At 38.7% G+C, this 26,670-nt stretch overlaps 1 long non-coding RNA gene across 6 annotated transcripts in view; it reads left to right on the forward strand.

The window, feature by feature from the left end:
- The window catches only part of LOC118626345, a 209,221-nt gene that overhangs the window by 118,000 nt on the left and 64,551 nt on the right, over window positions 1-26,670 (forward strand). For 2 of the 6 annotated variants that reach the window (XR_004958899.1, XR_004958901.1), the window contains 2 exons: window positions 2,706-2,881; window positions 24,759-24,918. This is a non-coding gene — a long non-coding RNA (uncharacterized LOC118626345). Of the gene's footprint in view, window positions 1-2,705; window positions 2,882-19,819; window positions 19,853-23,956; window positions 24,005-24,758; window positions 24,919-26,670 lie in introns of those variants that run through there. The other 4 variants (XR_004958898.1, XR_004958900.1, XR_004958903.1 and 1 more) reach the window with 3 other exon arrangements.

Genomic DNA, 26,670 nt, shown 5'->3' on the forward strand with positions numbered 1-26,670 from the left:
AAAGTACAAGTAAAAATAAAAGAGATCCAAATTGGAAGGAGGAAGTGAAACTGTCATTTTTCACAGATGACATGATATTATACGTAGAAAACCTGAAAGACTCCATCAAAAATCTACTTGACTTAATAAATGAATTTGGCAAAGTAGCAGGACACAAAATAAACATCAAGAAATTGATGGCATTCTTATACACCAATGTTGAACTCACAGAAAGAGAAACTAAAAAAACAATTACATTTACAATCACAGCAAACAATTAAGATACCTAGGAATAAACTTAACCAAAGAAATAAAGGACCCATTCACAGAAAACTATATAAGTCATTGAACAAAGAAACAGAGGAAGATATAAAAAAGTGGAAGCACATACCTTGTTCATGGATTGGAAGAATCAACATCATTAAAATGTCCATATTACCCAAAGCAATCTATAAATTCAATGCAATCCCCATCAAAATACCAATGACATACTTCACAGAATTAGAACAAATACTTCAAAAGTTCATATGGAACCAAAGAGACCTCGAATAGACACAGCAATCATGAAAAAAAAAAAAAGAACAAAGTTGGAGGGATCACATTACCAGATTTCAGGTTATACTACAAAGCCACTGTAATCAAAACAACCTGGTACTGGCACAAGAACAGGCATATAGACCAGTGGAACAGAACAGAGAACCCAGAAATGGACCCAAGGCAATATCCTCGATTAATATTTGACAAAGTTGGCAAGAGCTTACAGTGGAGTACAGACATCCTCTTTAATAAATGGTGTTGGGAAAATTGGACAGCTACATGCAAAAAAATGAAACTAGACCATCAACTTACACCCTACACAAGAATAAACTCAAAATGAATAAAAGACTTAAATGTGACACACGAATCCATAAAAATCCTAGAAGAAAATGTAGGCAACAAAATTTCAGACATCATACGCAGCAGAATTTTTACTGATACATCACCTAAGGCAACAGAAACAAAGGAGAAAATGAACACATGGGACTACATCAAACTCAAAAGCTTCTGCACAGCAAAAGCTACAGTCATCAAAATGGAAAGGCAATCCACTGTATGGGAGAGCATAATTGCCAATGATATCAGATAAAGGGTTAATTTCCAATTTATATAGAGTGGCCATACAACTTAACAAAAAACAAAGAAGCCAATTAAAAATGGGCAGAGGAATAGACACCTCTTCAAACAGGACATACAAATGGGTAAGAAACATATGAAGAAATGCTCAACATCACTAATCATCAGAGAGATGCAAATTAAAACAACAATGAGATCACCTCCCACCTGTCAGAATGGCTGCCATCACCAAATCATCAAACAACATGTGTTGGCGAGGGTGTGAAGAAAAGGGGACTCTTGTATACTGCTGGTGGGAATGCAGACTGGTGCAACCACTATGGAAAACTCTAACGTGTTACTTCAAGAAATTAAAAATTGAATTGCATTTGACCCAGTGATCCCACTTCTAGTAATATACCCTAAGATGCCTGAAACACCAATCAGAAAGAATATATGTACTCCCATATTCATAGCAGCACTATTTATAATAGCTAAGATCTGGAACAGTCCAAGTGTCCATCAGTAGACAAATGGATAAAAAAGCTGTGGTACATATACACAATGGAGTACTATGTAGCTGTAAGAAAGATCCTTTATCCTTTGAGAGAACATGGACGGACCTGGAAAGTATTATCCTAAGCTAAAGAAGCCAAACAGAGAAAGACAAGTATCATATGATCTCACTTATTTGTGGAATATAATGAACATAACAGTCTGTGGAATGGGGTGGTCCCAGAGACATGGAAGTGGGGCACAGACTGACAATCCCCAGAGGAGGGGATGGTGGTGGAGAGATAAACCACAGAACTTATATGCATGTATGCATGAACAATGGACATGGACAACACAGCTGTGGACAGGGCGAGGAGGGAGGGGAAGGGGGAATCAGTGGGGGAAAAAGGAGAAACATCTCTAACAAAAATACATAAATTAATTAAAAAATAATAATTTGCATGCCTTTGACTTTTGGCAAGGCTCAAGATCTTTTCACAAGTTTATTGGCCAGTTGTATTTATTCTGTAAATTTCATTTATGTGTAATTAATTTTAATGACTGTTTTGTTCTTGTGAAGAATTAAGACATTATTTTGACCACCCTCCCTGTCCTGAGAAGTAACTCCTGTTCTTATTTGGTGTGCATTCTTTTTTATTTTAAGCTATACACTGGCTTATACATGTGTTCCCATAAAATTACATAGTTTTTTGGATTGATATATATAAATGTATACACAGAGAGGCATGCATAGCTACAAATACACATATATGTATGTGGTATGTATATATGTAAATGAACATTATGGTCTGCATTATTCTGAAGATTGTTGATTCACTCAAAAATATGTCTTGATTATCATTTACATCAGTGTGTATATGGTTGCTTTATTCTCTTACCCCACAATATGGTGTTTTATAATATAGACACAGCACTCCATTCCCTGTAGGTAAATATGCTGGGTTGTTTACGAAAGTTCAGCATTAAGAACCATGCTTGGATGGACATACCTCCTTTTGCACATGTGTAGGCTTTCTGTGGGGTAGTTACCCCCAAGGGGATTCACTAGCTTGAATGTATATACCTTGTAACATTTTAAATAATTACCAGCACAGCACTTGCCCATTGCTCTGGCACAGATAATAGCACCTGACCACTGACAGCCTGAGTGGGATTCATGGGCCTGAGGATGCAGCAGGTTGAATTCGTCTGTGCCCTGAGGCGGATGCTGCTGGGACCCTGCGGTGCAGAGGTTACTGATGAGTCCAAGTATAGACCCAGGAAGAATGTCAAACCAGCCTGTACCCAACGTGGGGTGAGGAGGCGGGTGAGGTGGGGTCCTCAGAGGTATGGGCTGTGGGTTGGCAGAGGGAAAATGGCTTCCCACATGAGTGGCTTGGCTCAGTGGGTTTAACAACAAGCAGTAACAATTGTAGCTGAAGACTTGACCCTAGGAAATGTCTGGTTCTCAATTTGATGGGGCCTTGAGAATGGTGGGTCCAGTTATAGGTAGTGGCAGGAGGAAATGGAAGTACAGGCCCTGAGTCTTGCCAACATTCCTACAGCCCAGGGCAGAGCCTGGGAAGTGGGATTTGGCTCATTTCTCTCCGGTATCAGTACTGGTCCACCCAGGTAACCTGCTGTCCCCACCTGGCACAAGCGTGAAAGGTTCAGGAGAATCAAGACCTGTCCTTGCTGGAGGGGTTCTCTGGACCAGTCAGCCTAGTCCCTGGCCTAGGCCAGATGTGCCTTCAGGGAGTCTTTAAAAAATTTTATTACAAATTGTTCTTGTACCAACTCACCACCCACCAAGAGTGAAAGGCCTGCTTTCCATACTTTCAGATGTGTAATGTTGTCTACCGATAAGATGAATGAAAAGGGGTATTTCTCTTCTGGGATAATTTGTCTTTTCCTGCTTACTGGTGAAATGTCTTTTCATATGCTTATTGACCACTTCTATTTTTGTGGATTTTCTGTTCTTATCACTTGTTCATTAAAACAATTATTTTGTCTTCATACTTTTTTGATAAATTATTTTGTCTTTTATTTGTAAATTTTCTTTATAAATATTTTTATGGTTTGTCAGATATTATTTAACTTCATTTATAATGTCTTTAATATTTAAGTATGTATATAATTTTATAAGTGACTTTAATCTTTTTCAAATAACTTGTGGGTTTTAAGCCATGCTTAGAATTTTCCAACCCATAGTTACAGAAAGAGCTTCTTGTATTTTAAATAATTGTGTTTATTGTTTTGTAATTTTTAAGTCTGTGACTGTCTGGGAGTTATTTTCCTCATGGTAGCAAGTTTGGAGTTGGGTGTGGATCTGACAATTATTCTTCCCACCTTCTCCATCACCCCAACATCACTTATGAAGCATCTACCTTTCCCTCACATGTTGAAATGCCAAATCTGCAACATGGCTGAATTCCAAGAGACTGTTGTGGATTAAGTTTGCATTTCCACTTATTCTCCCCCCTGTCCTCCAAAGAGTAAGAGTCATGTTTTATGACTGGACAGAGTCAGAAATCTGAAACACTGCTAGAGTGAGGTTTCACTTCAGGCGACATTATGCATAGTCATCCCTTCGTTCCATTGCTGGGATCAGTCTACCTGGTAGACTCACTGCCTCGCCTGGGCTTCCTGTCTCCTATGGGCAGCAGCCTGGCTGAAACAGTCCCTTCTCTCATCTCCTCATCAACCTGTCTCCACTCTGACCATGTAGGTCAGGATGCCTGTGGCTGGGTCAGCAGCTCGCAGGTAATCCTAAGGGGTCCAGTTCTGCGAGTCACTGAGGTGGACCCTAGCTGTGTGGACTCATCTAGGAGAGTCTACGGATAGCACAGGACTAGCAGAGGGGCACTCCACACTTGCTCAGGTATTGATGGTGATTTTTGTTGCCTCTTTGCTGTAAACCTTTTTTGGGAGGAATCTCCAAGTAGGAGGGGTAGGAACTCACACTCCATGTAGTGAAAACACACACACACACACACACACACACACACACACACACGTTTATTCCTTTTTCTGGTGATCTTTTTGTGCACTTCTCTTTCAGCACCAAACTTGATACCATGCTACCCTGCGGAGTGACAGCTTAGGTCAAGGTTAAGCTCTAAAGTGGCCCATAAAACTGAAATTTTATGTAGATAAATTGCTGTTGAAAATCCTTTAAATCAACCATGAAGGGCAGGGTACAGAGCACTGGGCTCAGTGAGCTCAGATAAGGTGACACTTACTCCATCATTGGATCTAATCTCTGCGTTCCCACTTGGGCACTGCCAGGTAGAGATGATTTTCTTTAGGGGCAGTGTTGTATGAAATACATGTGTCTCTAACACTAGACCTACACTTGGTTCAGTGGGAGGTTCACACCATGGGAGACCAGGTCACTGAGACTTTCAGGAGCATAGCACTCTGTCTCCTGCCCACATCACTCTGCCACGGCAGCAGCCTTGCTGGAACTGTCTGTATTACTGTACCAGGCTGCCTTAACCAAGTCCCATAGACCAGGCTGGCTTAACCAATGCATATTTATTTCCTCACACAGTTCTGGAGGCTGTAAGTCCAAGTCAAGAGGCCAATAAGGTTAATTTATTCTGTGGCCTCTCTCCTTGATTGCAAATGCCTCCTTGTTGTTGTGTCCTCACATGGTTTTTCCTATGGAGGTGTGTGTGTGTGTGTGTGTGTGTGTGTGTGTGTGTAAATAAATCTCTTCTCATAAGGACAGCAGTCAGATTGGATTAAGGCCCACCCTAATGCTCTCATTTTACTTTATTTTTATCTTTATTGTTGAATGTATTACAGATGTTCCTCATTTCCACCCCCCACTCCTGTCCCCCTCCTGCCTTTCCCCACACTGTTGTCTGTGTCCATTGGTTATGCATATATGCATTTAAGTTCTTTGGTTTATTTCTTCCCACCCTCCAACCTCCTTCCCTTTGAGGATTGTCAGTCTAGCAACCAATTTGTACTTCTTAATTCCTTCACCTTTTTCACCCATTCCCCCAGCCTCTGCCCATCTGGCAACAAACAAAATGTTCTATATATTTATGAGAATGTTTCTGTTCTGACTGTTCATTTTGTTTGTAGATTCAATTGTCGATAGATATATATCCATTGCCATTTTGTTTGTTCATATTTTTTATCTTTTTCTTCAAGAAGACCCTTCAACATTTTATATAATAATGGTTTGATGGTGATGAACTCCTTTAACTTTTTCTTGTCTGGGAAACTCTTTATATGACCATCGATTCTAAATGACTGCTTTGCCAGATAGAGTAATCTTGGTTGTAGGTTCTTGCTTTTCATCACTCTGAATATTTCTTGCCACTCCATTCTGGCCTGCAAAGTTTCTTTTGAGAAATCAGCTGACAGTCTTATGGGAACTCCCTTGTAGGTAACTAACTGCTTTTCTCTTGCTACTTTTAAGATTCTCTTTGTCTTGAACCTTTTGCATTTTGATGATGATGTATCTTGATGTGGGCCTCTTGGGGTTCATCTTGTTTGGGACTCTCTGTGCTTCCTGGATTGTATGTATGTTTCCTTCACCAAATTAGGGACTTTTTCTGTTTCCTTCACCAAGTTAGGGAAGTTTTCTGCCGTTATTATTTCAAATAGATTTTCAATTTCTTGTTCTCTCTCTTCTCCTTCTGGCACCCCCAAGATGTGAATGTTGGCACATTTGAAGTTGTCTCAGAGGCTCCTTACACTATCCTCATTTTTTTGGCTTCTTTTTTCTGTTTGCTATTCTGATTGGGTGTTTTTTGCATCCTTATATTCCAAATTGATGGTTTGCTTCTTGGATTTACCTACTCTACTATTGAATCTGTGTAAATTATTCTTTATTTCAGTTAGTGCTTCCTTCATTTCTGACTGTGCATCCATGATTTCTAACTGGTCCTTTTTTATGCTCTTGAGGCCTTCACTAAGTTCACTGAGGTTCTCACTAAGTTCATTGAGCATCCTTATAGGCAGTATTTTGAACTCAGCATCTGTTAGGTTGCTTATCTCCATTTCGCTTAGTTCTTTTCCTGGGGTTTTGTTCTGTTCTTTTATTTGGAACCTGTTTCTCTGTCTCCTCATTTTGGCTGCCTCCCTGTGTCTGTTTCTATGTATTAACGAGAGGTATGGGGCTAGCTGACACCAGATGCTGCTTGTTTGAAATAATTTAGGAAAACCTGAAGCAGGATCCAAGCCAAGCCAATCTTTTGCTTAAGCAACTGGCAACAGCTTGGGTGGGCCTGAAAGTTGGGTGGAGCAGGGCCTCAAGGAATCACCATAGTGGGGCTACCAGTGTGAGCCAGGTTGCTGGAGTACCAGATATGGTGGCCGTCTGCCATCCCAGGGAAGGGCTCACCAGAGGAACAAAGGCCTCTGATAGCACATCTGTCCAGGACAAAGCTGCCTCTCCAGCCCTTGCTCCAATGCCAAACAGCTCAGTTCTTCCCTGTCTGTCTCTGGTGCCCCTCGAGGTGCCTCCCCTCCAAGCTTAGAGGGACAGAGTCCGATAAGTCCGTGCGCGGGCCCTTTAAGAAGAGATGCCTGGGGCTGAAAGCGCCTCAGCCTCCCTGAGCCTCAGTTCCTGCTGTTTTTTTCAGCCAGAAGTTATGGAAACTTCTCTTCTGGCACTGGAACCCTGAGCTGGGCACCTGATGTGGGATAGGGACCTCTCAGTCCTCAGTGTGGACCTTCCCAGCCGAGGTATCTTCCTAATTTTTATCCACCACACATGGGTGTGGGACCAGCCTGTCCGCCTCTGCCCCTCCTACCAGTCTCAATGAAGCTTCTTCTTTAATTCCGTAGTTGTAGGACTTCCATTTAGCTCGATGTCAGGTGGTTCTGAATGATGGCTGTTCTGTAGTTTACTTGTAACTTTGATGTGGTTGTGGGAGGATGTGATACCGTGTTTACCTGCCCACCATCTTGACGAGAAGTCTCTCATTTTACTTTAATTCCCTATTGAAGGCCCTTCTCCAAATACAGTCACATTTTGAGATGCTGGGAGTTAGGACTCCAACCTATGAATTTTTGATGGGGGGACAACTTGCAGCTCATAACATTGTTGAAATCTCTCAATTAACCAATCAATATTTCAATCTCATCCTTTTCTCCCACTTTCTCAATCTCTCTCTTCCTCGATAACTACTCATTTTATTTTTACAACACCCTGAGATAGGTATTATTTTATTCCCATTTTAAATATGAGGAAACTAAGTTCTTTGAGGTTACATAATTATTACAAAGTCACACACAGGAAGTGGAAGAGCTGAGATTCAAACCTGTATAACCTGATTCTGGAACTCATGCTCTTAAGCAATAAAGATACAGGTTTTCAAATATTTTTGCAAATCTCTCTTTTTTTTTTTTTTTTTTTTTTGGTATGTGCCCCTAGCGGGAACCAAACCCGGGACTCTCTGGTCTGCAGGCTGATGCTCCAACTGCTGAGCCACACTGACCAGGGCAAATCTCTTTTTTTTTTGACAGAAGTTTGATAACATTCCATAGGTTATGAAATGTAGAGCTCTTTTTTATGTCATTTTCTAATTAATCAATCTGTTATTGTAATTTTAATTTTTAATTTAAGAGTTACTTATGAGTGCTTTTACATTTCTTAATAGATTGTGGGGACTATATTTTGTTGGTTTATTTTAGGTTTGTTGTCACATGATGTGGTATGTTCAATTGCTATCTGTCATCTGTATATTTTGGACAACAAAAGGGATTCCATGGAAGATAATCTCACAGGGTGATCTGATCTTGAATTCCTGGTGGGTAGCTATGCCCAGTCATATAACATCTTTAGTAAAAGGTTTATCTTTGACTTAAGCAAGCCCTGTCCATTGTTTCTGTACATCTAGGTTAACATACCTTTAAAATAAGCATATCCGTCAATAGAGCACATAATCTTGTTAACCATCCTGCAATCCAATCCCTGCCTTGCTGTCCCCACCTTCATGGAATTTCCCTCCTTACTTCCAAACTCAGAAAACAAACTGTAAAACTGTCGTTCTCTGGAACATTTGAGGTTTTGCTTCCTGGCAATTGTCAGTTTGGCTCAAATAAACTCTTATAAAAATTCTTTACAAGTTTGGATGTTTCTGTTTCTTGCATTGACACTATTGACTACCCATATAAATTTGTTAAGATTTTCATTACAGTACAGTCTATAAACAGTTGGTATAAATAGTACATGAACATTTAAAATGTAGCATGTCTATTAAATAAAGCTTGTTGTATAATTCCAATACTCTAAACATAATTATTTTTCCACTGTATCTGTTAAATTATGATATAAAAATTTTTAAATCTTTATTGTTGAATGTAGAATGTATTACAGATGTTCCTCATTTTCCCCCCATTGACCCCCTCCTCCCCACTCCCTCCCCACTCCCACCCCGCTCCCGCCTTTTCCCACACTATTGTCTGTGTCCAATGGTCATGCATATAAGTTCTTTGGTTTATTTCCCCCCACCCCCCCAACCCCCTTCCCTTTGAGGTTTGTCAGTCTAGCAACCAATTTGTACTTCTTAATTTCTTCACCTTTTTCACCCATTCTCCCAATCCCCCTCCCATCTGACAACCAACAAAATGTTCTCTATGTCTGTTAGAATGTTTCTGTTCTACCTGTTCATTTTGTTTGTAGATTCAATTGTCAATTGATATGTATTCATTGCCATTTTGTTTGTTCATATATTTTATCTTTTTCTTCAAAAAGACCCTTCATCATTTCATATAATAATGGTTTGGTGGTGATGAACTCCTTTAACTTTTTCTTGTCTGGGAAACTATATGTCCATCGATTCTACATGACAGCTTTGCAGGATAGAGTAATCTTGGTTGTAGGTTCTTGCTTTTCATCACTCTGAATATTTCTTGCCACTCCCTTGTGGCCTGCAAAGTTTCTCTTGAGAAATCAGCTGACAGTCTTATGGGAACTCCCTTGTAAGTAACTAGCTGTCTTTCTCTTGCTGCTTTTAAGATTCTCTCTTTGTCTTGAACCTTTTGCACTTTGATGATGATATGTCTTGGTGTGGGCCTCTTGGGGTTCATCTTATTTGGGACTCTCTGTGCTTCCTGGACTTGCATGTCTGTTTCCTTCACCAAGTTAGGAAAGTTTTCTGCCATTATTGTTTCAAACAGGTTTTCAATTTCTTGTTCTCTCTCTTCTCCTTCTGGCACCCCCAAGATGCAAATGTTGGCACACTTGAAGTTGTCCCAGAGGCTGCTTACACTATCCTCATTTTTTTTGGATTCTTTTTTCTTTTTGCTGTTCTGATTGGGTGTTTTTTGCTTCCTTATATTCCAAATCGATGGTTTGCTTCTTGGATTTACCTACTCTACTATTGAATCGGTGTAAATTATTCTTTATTTCAGTTAATGCCTCCTTCATTTCTGACTGTGCATCCATCATTTCTGACTGGTCCATTTTTATGCTCTTGAGGCCCTAAGTTCACTGAGGTTCTCACTAAGTTCATTGAGCATCCTTATAGGCAGTATTTTGAACTCAGCATCTGTTAGGTTGCTTATCTCCATTTCGCTTAGTTCTTTTCTTGGGGTTCTGTTTTGTTCTTTCATTTGGGACCTGTTTCTTTGTCTCCTCATTTTGGCTGCCTTCCTGTGTTTGTTTCTGTGTATTACTTAACTGGAGGTATGGGGCTAGCTGACACCGGATGCTGCTTGTCTGAAAGAATTTAGGAAAAACCTGAGGCAGGATCCAAGACAGGCCAATCCTATGGTTAAGCAAGTGGCAACAGCTTGGGTTGGCCTGAAAGTTGGGTGGGGCGGGGCCTCAGGGAGTCACCAGGGTGGGGCAACCAGTGTGAGTCAGGTTGGTGGAGTCCCAGATATGGCAGCTATCTGCTGCCCCTGGGAAGGGCTCACTAAAGGAACAAAGGCCTCTGACAGCACGTTTGTCCAGGAGAAAGACATAAAAATTTTAAACACACTGATCTTGTCAAAATTTTTTAAATTCTTAATTTTTTTCTTCATGTATTGCCGTACATTGTAGTTTAGTGTGTAAATATTTATGACCCTTACAATGTCATCTTTTATCAATAAAAATTCTCTTAGCCTTATTTGATATTTTGATGTTAAAGTGTACTTTGTGGGATATTAATATTACTGCCACGTGTCATTGTTATCATTTTCCTGATATATTCTTGCTCACTTCTTCATTTTCTACCTTTTCTTTTATCATTTGTTACCTTAAAAATAGTTTTTAGCTGATTTCTTCTCTGTCATGTAATCTGTTCTTTTTTGTTGTTGAATATAAGACATAGCAAAGAGAATAATTTTATCCACGCACATTATTTATTGTGATTAATGATATATTCAATCGTTCTCTTGACATCTTATTTTATATTTTATGTTCATTGTGGTTTCTTATTACTTCTATCCCCTTTCCTGCCTCTTCCTTGTTCGATCATTTTTGTTTTTCTCTAGTGATATAAAAATATTATATCTAAATATTATTCTAATAGTGGTCACCCTTAAATTATTACAAACATACTTTATCCTACATTCTTCTATCAAAGTTAAGAATTAAACATCATTCATAACCACCAGCCTTCACAGTCAAGAATTTTAACATGCATTTAGTTCATTTTTCTTCCCCTTATCACCTGGTTTCTATTACATAGTCTGAACTTTTATTCCTATTTTCCCACACTCCAATTTATTCCTTAAAAATAGTTTAAAATTAATTAATTTTTCATATTGTATGTAATGGTGAGAATTGGAGGTTGAAGTAGTTTTACTATTTTAGGATGGAGAAGAAACTCATTTTGGAGTGTGTACCACTCTTTATTCCCAAAGCACATTTTGAAGGACCCCGTTAGTTTTATAAGAGAAGTATCTACTCATTAGGGGAAGTTTTGAATTAATCCAAGTGCAGCTGCTTTGGACTGAGATTTTTGTTGTTGTTGTTAAGTAAGGTTAAACTGGATAGACTGACCTATGGTGAAAAATCACTGCTTGTTCCCAAGAGATGAGCACTTCTTTCGAGTCATTTGCTCAGGAGTTGGGTTGGTCTGTAGCCTGGGTTTTATGCAAGGCTAATTTCCTCTCCATCTCATTATGGAACTTGGCACAAAGCTAACTGTTTTGGCCCAGTGGTGTTCTAACGCTGTTCTTTGGGAGAAATGCCCAAGTGTGTGGGAGAAAATATTGTGGATAATTAAGATTATCATCACTTGCCCCTGAGAATGGGTCTAAAAGTCTTGGGTTGGGTTGGGACAACTCAGAAGAAAATAAGAAGTTTTTACTGTTAATCATCTAGTATTTCTTTTCTTTTCTTTTGTTAATCCTCACCCAAAGATATTTTTCCATTGATTTTTAGATAGAGTGGAAGGAAAGGAGGGAGAGAAAGAGAGAGAAACATTGATGTGAGAGACACTTTGATTGGTTGCCTCCTGCATGACCCTGACCAGGGTTAGGGAATGAACCTGCAACCTGGGTATGTTCTCTTGACTAGAAATCGAATCCAAGACCCTTTGGTCCTCAGGCCAAAACTCCAACCACTGAGCCAAATAGGTCATGGCTCATCTAGTATTTCTTAATAATGGCTTTGCTCATTGTGTGCATGTGTGTGTGTGTGTGTATTTTTATCCTCCTGAGGACATGTTTTGCATTTATCTTTAGATAGAGTGGGAGGGAGAGAGGGAGGAAGAGAGAGAGAGGGAAAGATCAATGTGAGAGAGACACATCGAGTGGTTGTGACCCACATGACCCCAACCAGGGCTGGGGACAAACTGCAACCAAGGTACGTGTCCCCAGTGGGAATGGAACCCAGGTCTCTCTGGTCTGCAGGCCAAGGCTCCAACCACTGAGCCAAATCAGCCAAATGTTTAAGAGACTTTCTTGAGATGATTTACCAATTCCAAAATTACATTTTTACTTCCATTTGACCCAGTGATCCCACTGCTGGGAATATACCCTAAGAAGCCTGAAACACCAATCAGGAAGAATATATGTACCCCCATGTTCATAGCAGCACTATTTACAATAGCTAAGATCTGGAAACAGCCCAAGTGTCCACCAGTAGACGAATGGATCAAAAAGCTGTGGTACATATACACAATGGAGTACTATGCAGCGGTAAGAAGAAAGATCTCTTATCCTTTGAGACGACATGGAGGGATCTGGAAAGTATTATCCTAAGTGAAAGAAGCCAAGCAGAAAAAGACAAATACCACATGATCTCACTTATATACGGAATATAATGAACATAACAGTCTGAGGAATACAGTAGACCCAGACACATGGAAGTAGGGCACAGACTGACATCCCTCAGAAGAGGGGATGGGGGGTGGGGGGGTGGGAAGAGATAAACCACAGAACTTATATGCATGTATGCATGACCAATGGACATGGACAACTAAGCCGGGGACAGGGTAGTATTTTTTCTGTTGGTCAGTTCATTGATTAAAGGTTTTATTTCTTTAATTATTATTTTCTCTCTACAGCAATTTTTTACGTCTCTACTGGTTTCTTTTTTATAGGAGCTTTTGCTTGTTATTTTATCCTCTTGGATGTCACTGTGAATAATAATACAACTTTATGAAACATAATGTTCTGTTTTTTTTGCATTAAATCATTTTAATTGGGAGCCATTTGTGCTAGTTGCCTAGTTTAGCCTCCTTTCTGGTTGCTCATTCTCCTTAGAAGTCTGTGAATCACCTTTGTCTGATTATATTTATGTTATAGTCGGGGCTGGTAGGACTCCCTCAGCATGTAGTATAGGTTAATGTGTAATTTCCTCTTTAGAACATCTTGATCTACAACCACATTTCAGCCCCAGTAAAGCTACTCACTGGAGAATGTTTTAGAATCAAGGAGGAAAACCAACTACTTTGCTTGAGAGCCTTTGAGGTGTCCTGGTGGCTCACTACCCATCCCACCTCCCCCACAGCTGATTCATTCAACGTATATTTTATTTCAGTGAATAAAGGTGTCATTTAATTCAATCTAAACCATGTTCCCTCTCACTGATAGTCTTTCAAGCTTGTAAAAAGGACGTAGAGGATTCCCTTAGTTTTAGTGTAGTTACAGTCCTTTAGCTCCTCTTTGCAGGTGTCTCGGGGGGGGGGGGAGTATTTCTTTTTAAATTGTAAACCTATCATTACCATTCTTAGAAGTCTTCCCAAAAATTTTAACAGAGTAAATGTATCTTTCTGTATACTTATATAATTTTAATGATTCAAATTGCTAATTTACAAACTGAAATGCATCTAAGGACAGGAGATATAGCATCTATGAAGAATTCTGGAGCTAGGATTCAGGACATTAGATTCGAGTACTAGTTCAAGCTGCATGACTCAGAAATCATATCACCTTCTTGGATCCCACTTTCAATATTGTCATCTGTTAAATAAAGGTAGATTATTCAGACATCTTGTATCCTACGAAAATTATTCATTTTTTTATTCATCAAGGATTCATTGCCAGATGAAACTATGCACAAAAATATAAAAATAAATTACTGAAAAAAAATAAGTAGAAAGAGGAGAAGAAACAGGAAGAGAAGAAACTGGTGGAGAAGGAGGAAGAGAAGAAGAATGCCACTCGTATGTTCTAGGTCAATTGGGCGAGACTACATTAACTAATTACAAAATTTTTCAATAATTATTGTACTACAAAAATGCACAGTATTTACTAGAAGAGAGGAATGAGGTCTTTACACTTCTTGGAAGTTAGAGAATAATTGTGATTCTTTTATTTTTCCCCCAATTTTTATTAATTTATTTTTGTTACAGATGTTTCTCCTTTTCCCCCCAGACACCCTCCTCCTCATCTGTTCCCCCCACCTCCCCAGCATTGTTGTCTATGTCCATTGGTTATGTATACATGCATATAAGTTCTTTGGTTCATCTCATCCATCCTCCCCCCACCCCACTCTGAGATTTGCCCATCTGAATCATACTCCTTTCTATGCCTCTGGGTCTATTTTATTCATCAGCACACCTTGTTCATTATATTCCACAAATAAGTGAGATCATGTGGTATTTGTCTTTTTCTGATTGGCTTATTTTGCTTAGCATAATACTCTCAAGGTCCCTCCATGTAGTCTCAGATGATAAGAGATCTTTCTTTCTTACAGCTGAATAGAATTCCATTGTATATATGTACCACAGCTTTTATGTACCACTCATCTATTGTATGTATTGTATATATGTACCACTCATCTATTGATGGATACTTAAGCTGTTTCAAGATCTTAGCTATTGTAAATAATGCTGCTGTCAACATAGGGGTACATGTATTCTTTCTGATTGGTGTTTCAGGCTTCCTAGGATTTATTCCTAGAAGTGGGATCACTGGGTCAAGTGGAAGTTCAATTTTTAATTTTTTGAGGAAACACCATACTGTTTTCCATAGTTGCTGCACCAGTCTGCATTCCCACCAGCAGTGTACTAGAGTCCCCTTTTCTCCACACACTCACCCCCACTTGTTGTTTGATGATTTGTTGATCACAGCCTTTCTGGCAGGTGTGAGGTGATACCTCATTGTTGTTTTAATTTGCATCTCTCTGATTATTAGTGATGTTGAGCATGTCTCTTGGCTATTTGTATTTCCTTTTTGGAGAGGTGACTATTTAGGTCCTCAACCCATTTTTTTAATTGGGTTCTTTGACATCCTTTTGTTGAGTTGCATGAGCACTCTATATATTTTGGAAATTAACTTCTTATTTGATGTATCACTGGTAATTATGCTCTCCCATACAATGGGTTCATTTTCCATTTTGATGGTTGTTTCTTTTGCTGTGCACAAGCTTTCTAATTTGATATAGTACAATGTGTTCATTTTTTCCTTTGTTTCTATTGCCATAGGTGATGTATCAGTGAAAATTCTGCTGCATATGATGTCTGAAATTTTGTTGCCTACATTCTCTTCTAGAGTTTTTATGGATTTATGAGTCACATTTAAGTCTTTTATCCATTTTGAGTATATTCTTGTGTAGGGTGTAAGTTGATGGTCTAGTTTCATTTTTTTTGCATGTAGCTGTCCAATTTTCCCAACACAATTTATTAAAGAGGCTGTCTTTACTCCACTGTATGCTCTTGCCACCTTTGTCAAATATTAATTGAGCATATTGCCTTGGGTCCATTTCTGAATTCTCTGTTTTGTTCCACTGGTCTATATGCCTGTTCTTGTGCCAGTACCAGACTGTTTTGATTACAGTGGCTTTGTAGTATAACCTGAAATCTGGTAATGTGATCCCTCCAATTTTGTTCTTCTTTTTCAAGATTGCTGTGGCTATTCGGGGTTTTTTTTCTTGGTTCCATTATGAACTTCTGAAGTATTTGTTCTAGTTCTGTGAAGTATGTCATTGGTATTTTGATGGGGATTGCATTGAATCTATAGATTGCTTTGGGTAGTATGGACATTTTAATGATGTTGATTCTTCCAATCCATGAACAGGGTATGTGCTTACACTTTTTTATATTTTCCTCTATTTCTTTTTTCAATGACTTATATAGTTTTCTGTGAATAGGTCTTTTATTTCTTTGGTTAAGTTTATTCCTAGGTATCTTAAATTTTTTGCTGCAATGGTAAATGGGATTTTTTTAATTTAGTTTCTCTTTCTGTGAGTTCATCATTGGTGTATAAGAATTCCATCAATTTCTTGACGTTAATTTTGTATCCTGCTACTTTGCCAAATTCACTGATTAAGTCTAGTAAATTTTTGATGGAGTCTTTGGGGTTTTCTATGCATAGTATCATGTCATCTGTGAATGATGACAGTTTCACTTCCTCCTTTCCAATTTGGATCCCTTTTATTTTTTCTTCCTGTCTGATTGCTGTGGCTAAAACTTCCAGTACTATGATGAATCAGAGTGACAAAAGTGGCATCCTTGTCTTGTTCCTGTTCTTAAGGGAAATGTTTTTAGTTTTTGCCCATTGAATATGATGTTGGCTGTAGGTCGTTCACATATGGCCTTTATTATGTCGAGATGTGATCCCTCTATTCCCACATTGCTGCGTGCTTTTATCAGAAATGGATGCTAGATTCTGTCAAAGGCTTTTTCGGCATCTATTGATATGATCATTTGGTTTTTATTCTTCATTTTATTTATGTGGTGTATCACATTTATTGATTTGAAAATATTGTACCAGCCTTGCATCCCTGGATGAATCCCACTTGGTCATGGTGAATAATTGTTTTGGTGTATTGCTGGATCCAATTTGCTAGTATTTTGTTCAGGATTTTGGAATCTATGTTCATCAGGGATATTGGCCTGTAGTTTTCTTTCTTTGTAATGTCTTTTTCTGGTTTTGAAATTAGAATTATGCTGGCTTCATAAAACGAGTTTGGAAGCCTTCCTTCTTCTTTAATTTTTTGAAATACTTTGAGGAGAATGGGTGTTAGTAATTTTTTTAATGTTCGGTGAAACTCCCCTGTGAAGCCATCCTTGCCTGGGCTTTTGTTTGCTGGGAGAGGCTTGATTACATCTTCAATTTCTTCTGTTGTTATTGGCCTGTTCAAGTTTTCTATCTGTTCCCAGTCCAGTTTTGGGAAACTATGTATTTCTAGAAATTTGCCCATTTCGCTTAGATTGTCAAATTTGTTGCCATATAATTGTTCATAGTAGTTGTTAACGATCTTTTGTATTTCAGTGGTGTCAGTTGTTACCTCTCCTCTTTCATTTCTGATTTTGTGTATTTGGGTTCTCTCTCTCTGTTCCTTGGTGAGTGTACCTAAGGTTCCATCTATCTTGTTTATCTTTTCGAAAGACCAGCTCTTTGTTTCATTAATCTTTTGAATTGCTTTTTGGACTCTATGTCATTTATTTCTGCTCTGATCTTTACTATTTCCTTCCTTCTCCTTGCTCTGGGGTTTTCTTTTTGTTTGCTCTCTAGTTCTTTAAGTTGTGAGGTTAGAGAGTCTATTAGAGATTTTCCTTGCTTCTTGAAATAGGCCTGTAGTGCTTTGAATTTCCCTCTCAGAACTGCTTTCACTGTATCCCATAGGTTTTGTGTTGTGTGTTCATTTTCATTGGATTCCAAAAGCTTTTAATTTCTTACTTGATCTCCTTGGTGACCCATTCTTTGTTTAATAACATGCTATTTAGCCTCCATGTGTTCAAATGACTTTGCATGTTCTTGTTGCAGTTGATTTCTAGGTGCATGCCATTGTGATCTGAGAAGATGCTTAATATGATTTCAATCTTCTTGAGCTCGTACAGATGCTTTGATCCTAACATGTGGTATATCTTTGAGAATGTCCCATGTGCACTTGAGAAGAATGTGAATTCTGTAGTTTTGTTGTGTAATTCTCTGTAGATATCTATTATATCCATTTTGCCCAGTGCTTCACTTAGAGTCTTTGTTCTTTGCTAATTTTTTGTCTAGAGGATCTATCCCGTGATGTCAGCGGGGTGTTGAAGTCCCCTTTTATGATTGTATTGCTATAGATTTCTCCTTTGAAGTCTTCCAGAAGTTTTTTAATATACTTTGGTGCTCCTATATTGGGTGCATATATGTTTATCAAGGTTATATCATCCTGTTGGATAGATCATTTAAATATTATGTAGTGGCCTTCTTTGTCTCTAGTTATGGTCTTCATTTTGAAATCTATTTTATCAGATATGAGTATTGCTACCCCAGCTTTTTTTTTTTTCCCCCGTTTGCTTGGAAGAATTTTTCCATCCCTTCACTTTCAATCTATGTGAGTCTTTTGTTGTGAGGTGGGTCTCCTGTAAAGAACATATAGATAAGTCGTGCTTTCTTATCCAATCAACTACTCTGTGTATTTTTATCAGAACATTCAATCCATTTACATTTAAGGTGATTATTGATATGTATTCATTTATTGCCATTTTTGTTTAGTGTGGTTATATTTGTCTTCCTATTTCTTCTACTAATTACAGCAGTCCTTTTAACATTTCTTGCAGTGCTGGTTTGGTGCTAATGTATTCTGTTAGCTTTTTTTATTTTTTGTCAGGGAAGCTCTTTATTTGACCTTCTATTTTAAATGATAGCCTTGCTGGGTAGAGTTGTCTTGGATTCAGATCCTTGTTTTTCATTACCTTGATTACTTCATGCCATTCCCTTCTGTCCTGTAGTGTTTCTGTTGAGAAGTCAGCTGAGAACCTTATGGGGTTTCCTTTGTAGGTCACCTGTTGCTTTTCTCTTGCTGTTTTTAGAATTATTTCACTGTCTTCAATTTTTGGCACTATGTGTCTTGATGTGGGCCTATTTGGGTTCTTCTTACTTGGTGCTCTCTGTGCTTCTTGAACTTGAATGCCTTCTTACTTCACCAAATTAGGGAATTTTTCTGTCACTATCATTTCAAATATATTCTCTAACCCTTGTTCATTTTCTTCTTCTTCGGGGACTCCTATGATGCAAATATTATTATGTTTCCAGTTGTCCCACAGTTCTCTTAAACTGTCTTCTTGTTTTTTAATTGTTTTTTCCTTTTGGTTTTCTGATTAGTTGATTTTTTTTCTACCCTGTCTTCTAATTCACTGATCCGGTTCTCAGCTTTCTCTATTCTGCTGTTTAGTCCTTCCCATGTGTTCTTTATTTCTGATATGTCATTCTTTATTACTTCTTGGTGGTTTTTAATTTTCAACTGGTTGATTTTCAACTTTTTTATGTCTTTACTCATGGTGCTCATGTCCTTACACATGCTGTTGAGCTTCCTCAAGATCATGGCTCTGAATTCTAATTTTGTTAACTTGCTTAACTGCATCTCCTTTATCTCATCTTCGGTAGACGTTTGTTGTTTTTTTATTTGGCTTTTGTTTCTGTGTTTCACCATTTTGGCTATCACAGTGGGCTTTGGAACCTGCAAAATTTTCCCTGTGGGTGTTGGTGTTCTGCTGTTGGTGGCTCTCTCTCCTGGGTTTGGCTGAGCCAGGGAGGACCCACGTTAAACACCACTGTCAAGTCTTACTTTTCTGGTTAGTGTTGCTAGTCCAAGAAAGGTACAGTTATCCTGTAACTTTTTGCCTGGAGGCTATCAGTAGCAGTTACTTGAAGTGCCTTGGCTTCTCAGTTTAGTGAAAAACTCCCTCAGGTGTTCAGCATAAGGAAATTTCCCGAGGGTGGGGTAGATGCTGGTTGTTAATGGACCTCAATTAGCATTTCAAAGGCCACGGGGTGGGGTTGAATCTCCCAGGGAGGAGCTGCCGCCTCTCCCCAGGGCCCTGGGAAGGAGTAAGATGACCACCGTCCTGCCTGGCTGCAACTCAACAAAAGCTCTGAGCACCCTCCAAATCTTGAGTGTCCCCACACAGTTCCAGTCCAGTCTGCCCTCCCTCTGATGGAGCTCAAGGTAAGTGGCTGTGGCTATTTTAGTGTCTGTCCTGACTCTGTGCTGTGGAGCTGCTTGGGAGTTTAACCCGAGGGCGCTGCTCACAGCTAAAGCCACTGCAGTCCCAGGGCTCCCAGCCCACCTCTTTCACCTCTGCAAACCTACCAGGATCGAGTCAGGGTCCCTGGTTATATGGCCCTCGCAATCTGCTTTTCTGTTACTTTTCCCTGACAATTTGTCTTTATTTTTGTTGTAATTCCAGTTTGGTCCTGGAACATGGTCAGTGTAGCTTCCATTCACTCCGACACCAGTTTTCAAGATCCTCTATTTCTTTTTTCAATGTCCTGTAGTTTTCTGCAAATAGGTCCTTTACTTCTTTGGTTAAGTTTATTTGTAGGTATCTTAATTTTTTTGCTGTGATGGTAAATGGGATTGTTTTTTTCTCTTACTCTTTCTGTGTGTTCATCCTCGGTGTACAAGAATGCCATCAATTTCTTGTCGTTTTTTATCCTGCTACTTTGCCAAATTCATTTATTAAGTCGAGTAGATTTTTGATGGAGTCTTTAGGGTTTTCTATGTTCAATATCATGTCATCTGCAAATAATGACAGTTTCACATCCTCCTTTCCAATTTGGGTCCCTTTTACTTTTTCTTCTTGTCTAATTGCCTTGATTAAGACTTCCAGTACTATGCTAAATAAGAGTGGTGAAAGTGGGCATCCCTGTCTTATTCCTGTTCTTAAGGGAAATGCTTTTAGTTTTTTTCCCATTGACTATGATGTTGGCTGTAGGATTTTCATATATAGCCTTTATTATGTCAAGATATGATCCCTTTATTTCCACATTGCTGAGTGTTTTTATGAGAAATGGGTGCTGAATTTTGTCGAATGTTTTCAGCATCTACTGATATGATCATATGGTTTTTATCTTTCATTTTGTCTATGTGGTGTATCACATTTATTGATTTGTGAATATTGTACCAGCCTGCATCCCAGGGATGAATCCCACATGGTCCTGTTGAATAATTTATTTAATGTATTGTTGGATCCAATTTGCTAGAATTTTGTTCAGGATTTTGGCATCTATGTTCACCAGGGATATTGGCCTGTAGTTTTCTTTCTTTGTCATGTCTTTTTCTGGTTTTGGAATCAGAACTATGCTGGCCTCATAAAACAAGTTTAGAAGTCTTCCTTCTTTTTGAATTTTTTTTTGGAATAGTTTGAGGATAATGGGTGTTCTTTGAATGTTTGGGAAAACTCCCCCATGAAGTTGTCCTGGCCTGTGCTTTTGTTTGCTGGGAGTTTCTTAACATCTTCCATTTCCTTAGTTGTTATTGGTCTGTTCAAGTTTTCTATCTCTTCTTGGTTCAATTTTGGGAGACAATGGGTTTCTAAAAATTTGTCCATTTCTCTTAGATTATTCAATTTGTTGCTGTGTAATTTTTCATAGTATATTTTAATGATTCTTTGTATTTTTTGTGATGTCAGTTGTTACTTCTCTTTCAATTCTGATTTTGTGTACTTGGGTTTTCACCATCTCTTTCTTGGTGAGTCTAGCTAAGCTTCCACCAATCTTGTTTATCTTTTTGAATATCCAGAACTTTGTTTCATTGATCTTTTGAATTAATTTTTTTTTTTTTGTCTTTATGTCATTTATTTCTGCTCTGATCTTTACTATTTCTTTCCTTCTACTTGTTCTGGAATTTTCTTTTCTGTTTGATTTCTAGTTCTTTAAGTTGTGAGATTAGATAATCTATTAGAAATTTTTCTTGTTTCTTGAGGTAGGCCTGAAGTGCTATGAACTCCCCTCTCAGAACTGCTTTTGCTGCATCCCATAGAATTTGTGTTGTTGTGTGTTCATTTTCATGGGTTTCCAGAAAGTTTTTAATTTTTTCCTTGGTCTTCGTGGTAACCCATTCATTGTTTAATAACATGCTATTTAGCCTCCATGTGTTCAAATGTCTTTGCATGTTCTTGTTGCAATTAATTTCTAGTTTCATGTTATTTGATCTGAGAAGATACTTGATATTATTTCAATCCTCTTGAACTTGTAGAGATTTTGTTTGTGTCCTAACATGTGGTCTATCTTTGAGAATGTCCCATGTGCACTTGAGAAGAATGTGAATTCTGCATTTTTGGCGTCCAATTCTCTGTAGATATCTATTATATCCATTTGATTTAGTGCATCCTTTAGAGTCTCTGTTTTCTTGTTAATTATTTGTCTAGAGGATCTATCCTGTGATGTCAGCTGGGTGTTGAAGTCCCCTGCTATGATTGCATTGCTGTTGATTTCTCCTTTGAAGTTCTCCAGATTTAAAATATATTTTGGTGCTCCTATATTGGGTACATATATGTTTACCAAGGTTATATCTTCCTGTTTGATAGATCCTTTCTATATTATGTAGTTGCCTTCTTTGTCTGTAGTTATGGCCTTCATTTTGAAATCTATTTTATCAGATATGAGTATTCCTACAGTAGCATTTTTTTCCCCTTTCTGTTTTCTTGGAGATTTTTTTCCATCTTTTCACATTCAACCTATGTGAGTCTTTTGTTGTGAGGTGGGTCTCTTGTAAACAACATATATGTGAGTAATGCTTTCTTATCCAATCAGCTACTCTGTGTCTTTTGATCTGAGCATTCAAATCATTTACATTTAAGGTGATTATTTATATGTACTTATTAATTTATTGCCATTTATTGCCATTTTTGTTTATTGTGGTTATATTTTTCTTCCTATTTCTTCTACTAATTACAGCAGTCCTCTTAGCATATCTTGCAATGCTTGTTTGGTGTTAATATATTCTCTTAGCTTTTTTTTCTTTGTTTTGTCTGGGAAGCTCTTTATTTGACCTTCTATTTTGAATGATAGCCTTGGTAAATAGAGTAGTCTTGGATTCAGATCCTTGTTCTTCATGTCCTTGATTACTTCATGCCCTTCCCTTCTGGTTTCTTTTGAAAAGTAAGCTGATAGCCTTATTGGGGTTTCTTTGTGGGTAACCTGTTGCTTATCTCTTGCTGCCTTTAGGATTCTCTTTTATCTTTAATTTTTGGCATTTGAATTATTATGTGTCTTGGTGTGAGCCTTTTTGGTTTCTTCCTTCTTGGTGCTCTCTGGGCTTCTTGAACTTGAAAGTCTCCTTCCTTCACCTCGTTAGGGAAGTTTTCTGTCACTATTTCTTGAAATATATTCTCTAACCCTTGCTCATTTTCCTCTTTTTCTGGAACTCCTGTGATGCGAATGCTGTTACATTTCTGGTTGTCCCACAGTTCTCTTGAGCTGTTTTTCTGTTTTTTCCTTTTGTTTTTCTGATTGGTTGATTTTTTTTCTACCCTGTGTTCTTATTCCCTTATCTGGTCCTCAGCTTCCTCTACTCTGCTAGTTATTTCTTCCAATGTGTTTTTTTATTTTTTGCTATGTCATTGTTCATTTCTTCTTGGTGGTTTTTTATTTCCAATTGGTTGATTTTCAATGTTTCTATATCTTTACTCATGGTGTTGATGTTCTTACTCATGCTGTTGAGCTTCCTCAAGGTCATGGCTCTGAATTCTACCTCTGATAACTTGCTTAACTGCATTTCATTGATCTCATCTTCAATAGAGTTCTCTTGCTCTTTCATGTGGGATTTGTTTCTTTGTTTTACCATTTTGGCTATCTCAGTGGATTTAGGAGCCTGCCAAATTTTCCCTGTGTGTGTTGGTGTTCTGCTGTTTGTGGCTCCCTCTCCTGGGTTTGGATGAGTGTGGGAGAACCACATTAAACACCATTGTTAAGTCCTATTTTCCTGGGTAGATTGAAAGCCCAGGAAAGGTTCAGTTTCTTCTAGCTTTTTGCTTTGAGGCTATTAGTCTCAGTTACTTGATGAGCTTTGGGTTGTAGCTTTCAGCTGAATAAAAAAACTCCCTCAGATGTTTAGCATAAGAGGATTTTTAGAGGGAAGGGTAGATGCTGGATTTTAATGAGCCTCAATTTGCTTTTCTCTGCCCCAGCTGGGTGGGGTTAAATCTCTGAGGGAGGGGCTGCTGCTTCTTCCCAGAGCTCTAGGAAGAGGCTCCCAGAGCATGATGACCACTGTTTTGTGTGGCCGTGACTCAGCAAAAATTCTGAGTGCCCTCCAAATTTGGAGTGTCTCCACACAGTTCCAGTTCAGTCCATCCTCCCTCTGCCAGAGCCCAAGGTGAGTGGCTGTAGCTAATTTAGTGCTCTATCCCAATCCTTTGTGCTGTGGAGCTTGCTTGGGATTTTAACCCCAAGGGAGCTGCTCACAGCTGAAGCAGCTGCTGTCTGTGGGCTCCAAGCTCACCCTCTGACACCTCTGCAGACCTACCAGTCTTGATTCAGCATCCTTTTTTTGTCCCTGGTTATATTGGTTCTCTCCAGCTGCTTTTCTGTTGCCTTTTTTTTTTGATGATTTGTCTTTATTTTAGTTGTAATTCCAGTTTGGTCCTGGGGATGGTCTGTGTAGCTTCCATTCCCTCCACCACCACTTTTTCTCTAACTGTGATTCTTTTATAGAGGTGACTCAAAACTTGGGTCCAAAGGCAGATCAGGAGATTGTTATTGGGATGAGTGAGCAGCCAGGAGGAAGTACCAGCATAAGCTAAAGATTGGAGGCTATGTAAGGAGAGGCTTGGAGGAGCAGTGAGTTTAGAGCACAGATGAAGAGTTCCTAGAGACCTATGAGACCTTACCGGAGATGATCAGGATAGGAGGGTGAAGATTAAGAAACAGTATAGCAGAGCTGTTGGCACGGGCCTCACAGGGGAGGAATATTGACTTTCAGAAAAGTAATAGAAAAATGTTGACTACCCTGAAGATAAAGAGAGATTTGGAAAAGGGGAATGTACCACTTGGAGGGCAGAGCCAGATTTTAGAAGTGGAAAAAAAAACCATTTGGTGAGGGCTTAAATTTTTTATTTGTTTGTTTCCAGGTGACAAGAATTCAGAGTGTATCAAAAAGAGGAAAAGGGTGTCATGTCAAGTGGAAAGAAGTTGGGGTAGCTGCTCAGGATGGCAGTACCATGGAGGTCAGGTTACCAGCAGGGCTTGCATTCCCAGCAGAGGGAGAAGATGATGGGGATGACAAACAAGGTAAGGTGATCTGGCCTCAGCTGTCACTATCACAACAGGCTAGGCAGTTGGAAACTCATGAAAACAGAGGAAAACCAGAAATTAGCAAGAATTCCTACTTAATTATTTATTATAAGTATGATATTTAAATTTAAAGGCCCAATAGTCACTTTAATAAAGTTTGTAGCCAGTCTGTGCAGAGCCATTTTAAGCTAACAGCAACCTGCTCATTGCTGCCCTTCAGTAACCTGAGTGATCACATTCTCCACTTCCCGTCATGTCTTGAACACCGCTGCTGGTTCCTCACTGCACTTCACTTTGTTCCTGGCAATTGCATCTGTAAAACTCTTCCAATCAATGTCCCTTAAGTTAGAAATTGATCACTGAAAATGAAGGTGCAAACTCTTAATAGATAATGGATGGTTTTCAGAAGCTGATTTTTATGTAAGTATATTTCTAACTGTGCAACTGTAGGGGAGAAATACATTTTCCTCTACCCCTCTAGGTTCTTCCAGCTGGCCTAATAATTAAATTGATATGAGACAGATTAACAAGAGAAAATAACCACATTAAATTACATACATGAAAGAGTCAGAGACCCTGACCCTGAGGCTTCAAGAGGGAGGAGGGTCATTTGCAGGATGATAAGAAGAACAGATGTTTTAATAATTAGGAGAGTGCCCTGCCCTGTAGATAGGTCTTAAGAAGTTATTTCTGATGATAACTCTTAATATTAGGAAGGCCCTAAACTTAAATTCTTTAAGGGACAGGTAGGAGTTTCTCTTGAGCTCTTAAATGCCAGTTAGAACATTTTTGGGAAGCCTGTTCTGAACCCCTTCACAAGCAGGAACAATATTTCTAAGCAGTGTCAATTCAGCAGTTTCCATGTGTGTCATGTGGGGGACTGGACATTTAAGGTGGAGCCATGCCCAGGCAAGAACAGTGTTAAAGTCAAGGCACAGACTTGTTTAGAGAATACCCATGGCATAATAGAAAGAAGGATGGGTTACTATACAGGTCCAGCCAGTCACTTACCGAGATACTTTGTGGATACCTAATAACATAGCTTGTTTTTAACATTTTCCAGAGGAATTTAAATTTTATACATATATATATATTTTATATGTAATATATATATATATATTTATATGTAAAGTGTTGTTTTCTTCAGGGTATGAGTTTCTTTATACTGTATTTTGTTATGCTTCTTGAATTTTAAATTTTTGTCTTCTACAAATTTGAAAAATTGCTGTTATCATTTAAAACGTTTTTTTCACCCTGGCCGGTTTGGCTCAGCGGTTGGAGCATCCGCCTGCGGTCTGGAGAGACCCGGGTTCGGTTCCCGCTAAGGGCATGTACCTCGGTTGCAGTTTGTCCCCGTCCCTGGTTGGTTGTGCGGGTGGCAGCCACTCAATGTGTCCCTTTCACGTCGATGTTTCTCTCTCTCTCTCTTCCTCTCTCTCCCTCCCACTCTATCTGTACAAAAAATGGAAAAATGTCCTCAGGTGAGGATAAAAAAATAAAAAATAAATAAAACGTTTTTTTCTCCACCAATCGTTTTCTCCTCTCCTTTGGGATTCCAATGACACAAATGTTCAATTGTTTGATATTGTTCCACAGGCCCATGATACTTAGTTAATTTTTTAAATGTCCTCTATCCTTCAAACTGTATATTTTCTATTAATCTGTGTTCAACTTTACTGACTCTTTTCTTTGTTACCCTCATTCTGCTATAGAACCTACCCAGGATATTTTCATTGAAGATATATATTT

This window comes from Molossus molossus, unplaced genomic scaffold (assembly GCF_014108415.1).
Source record: "Molossus molossus isolate mMolMol1 unplaced genomic scaffold, mMolMol1.p scaffold_m16_p_12, whole genome shotgun sequence".
Lineage (NCBI taxonomy): Eukaryota > Metazoa > Chordata > Mammalia > Chiroptera > Molossidae > Molossus > Molossus molossus.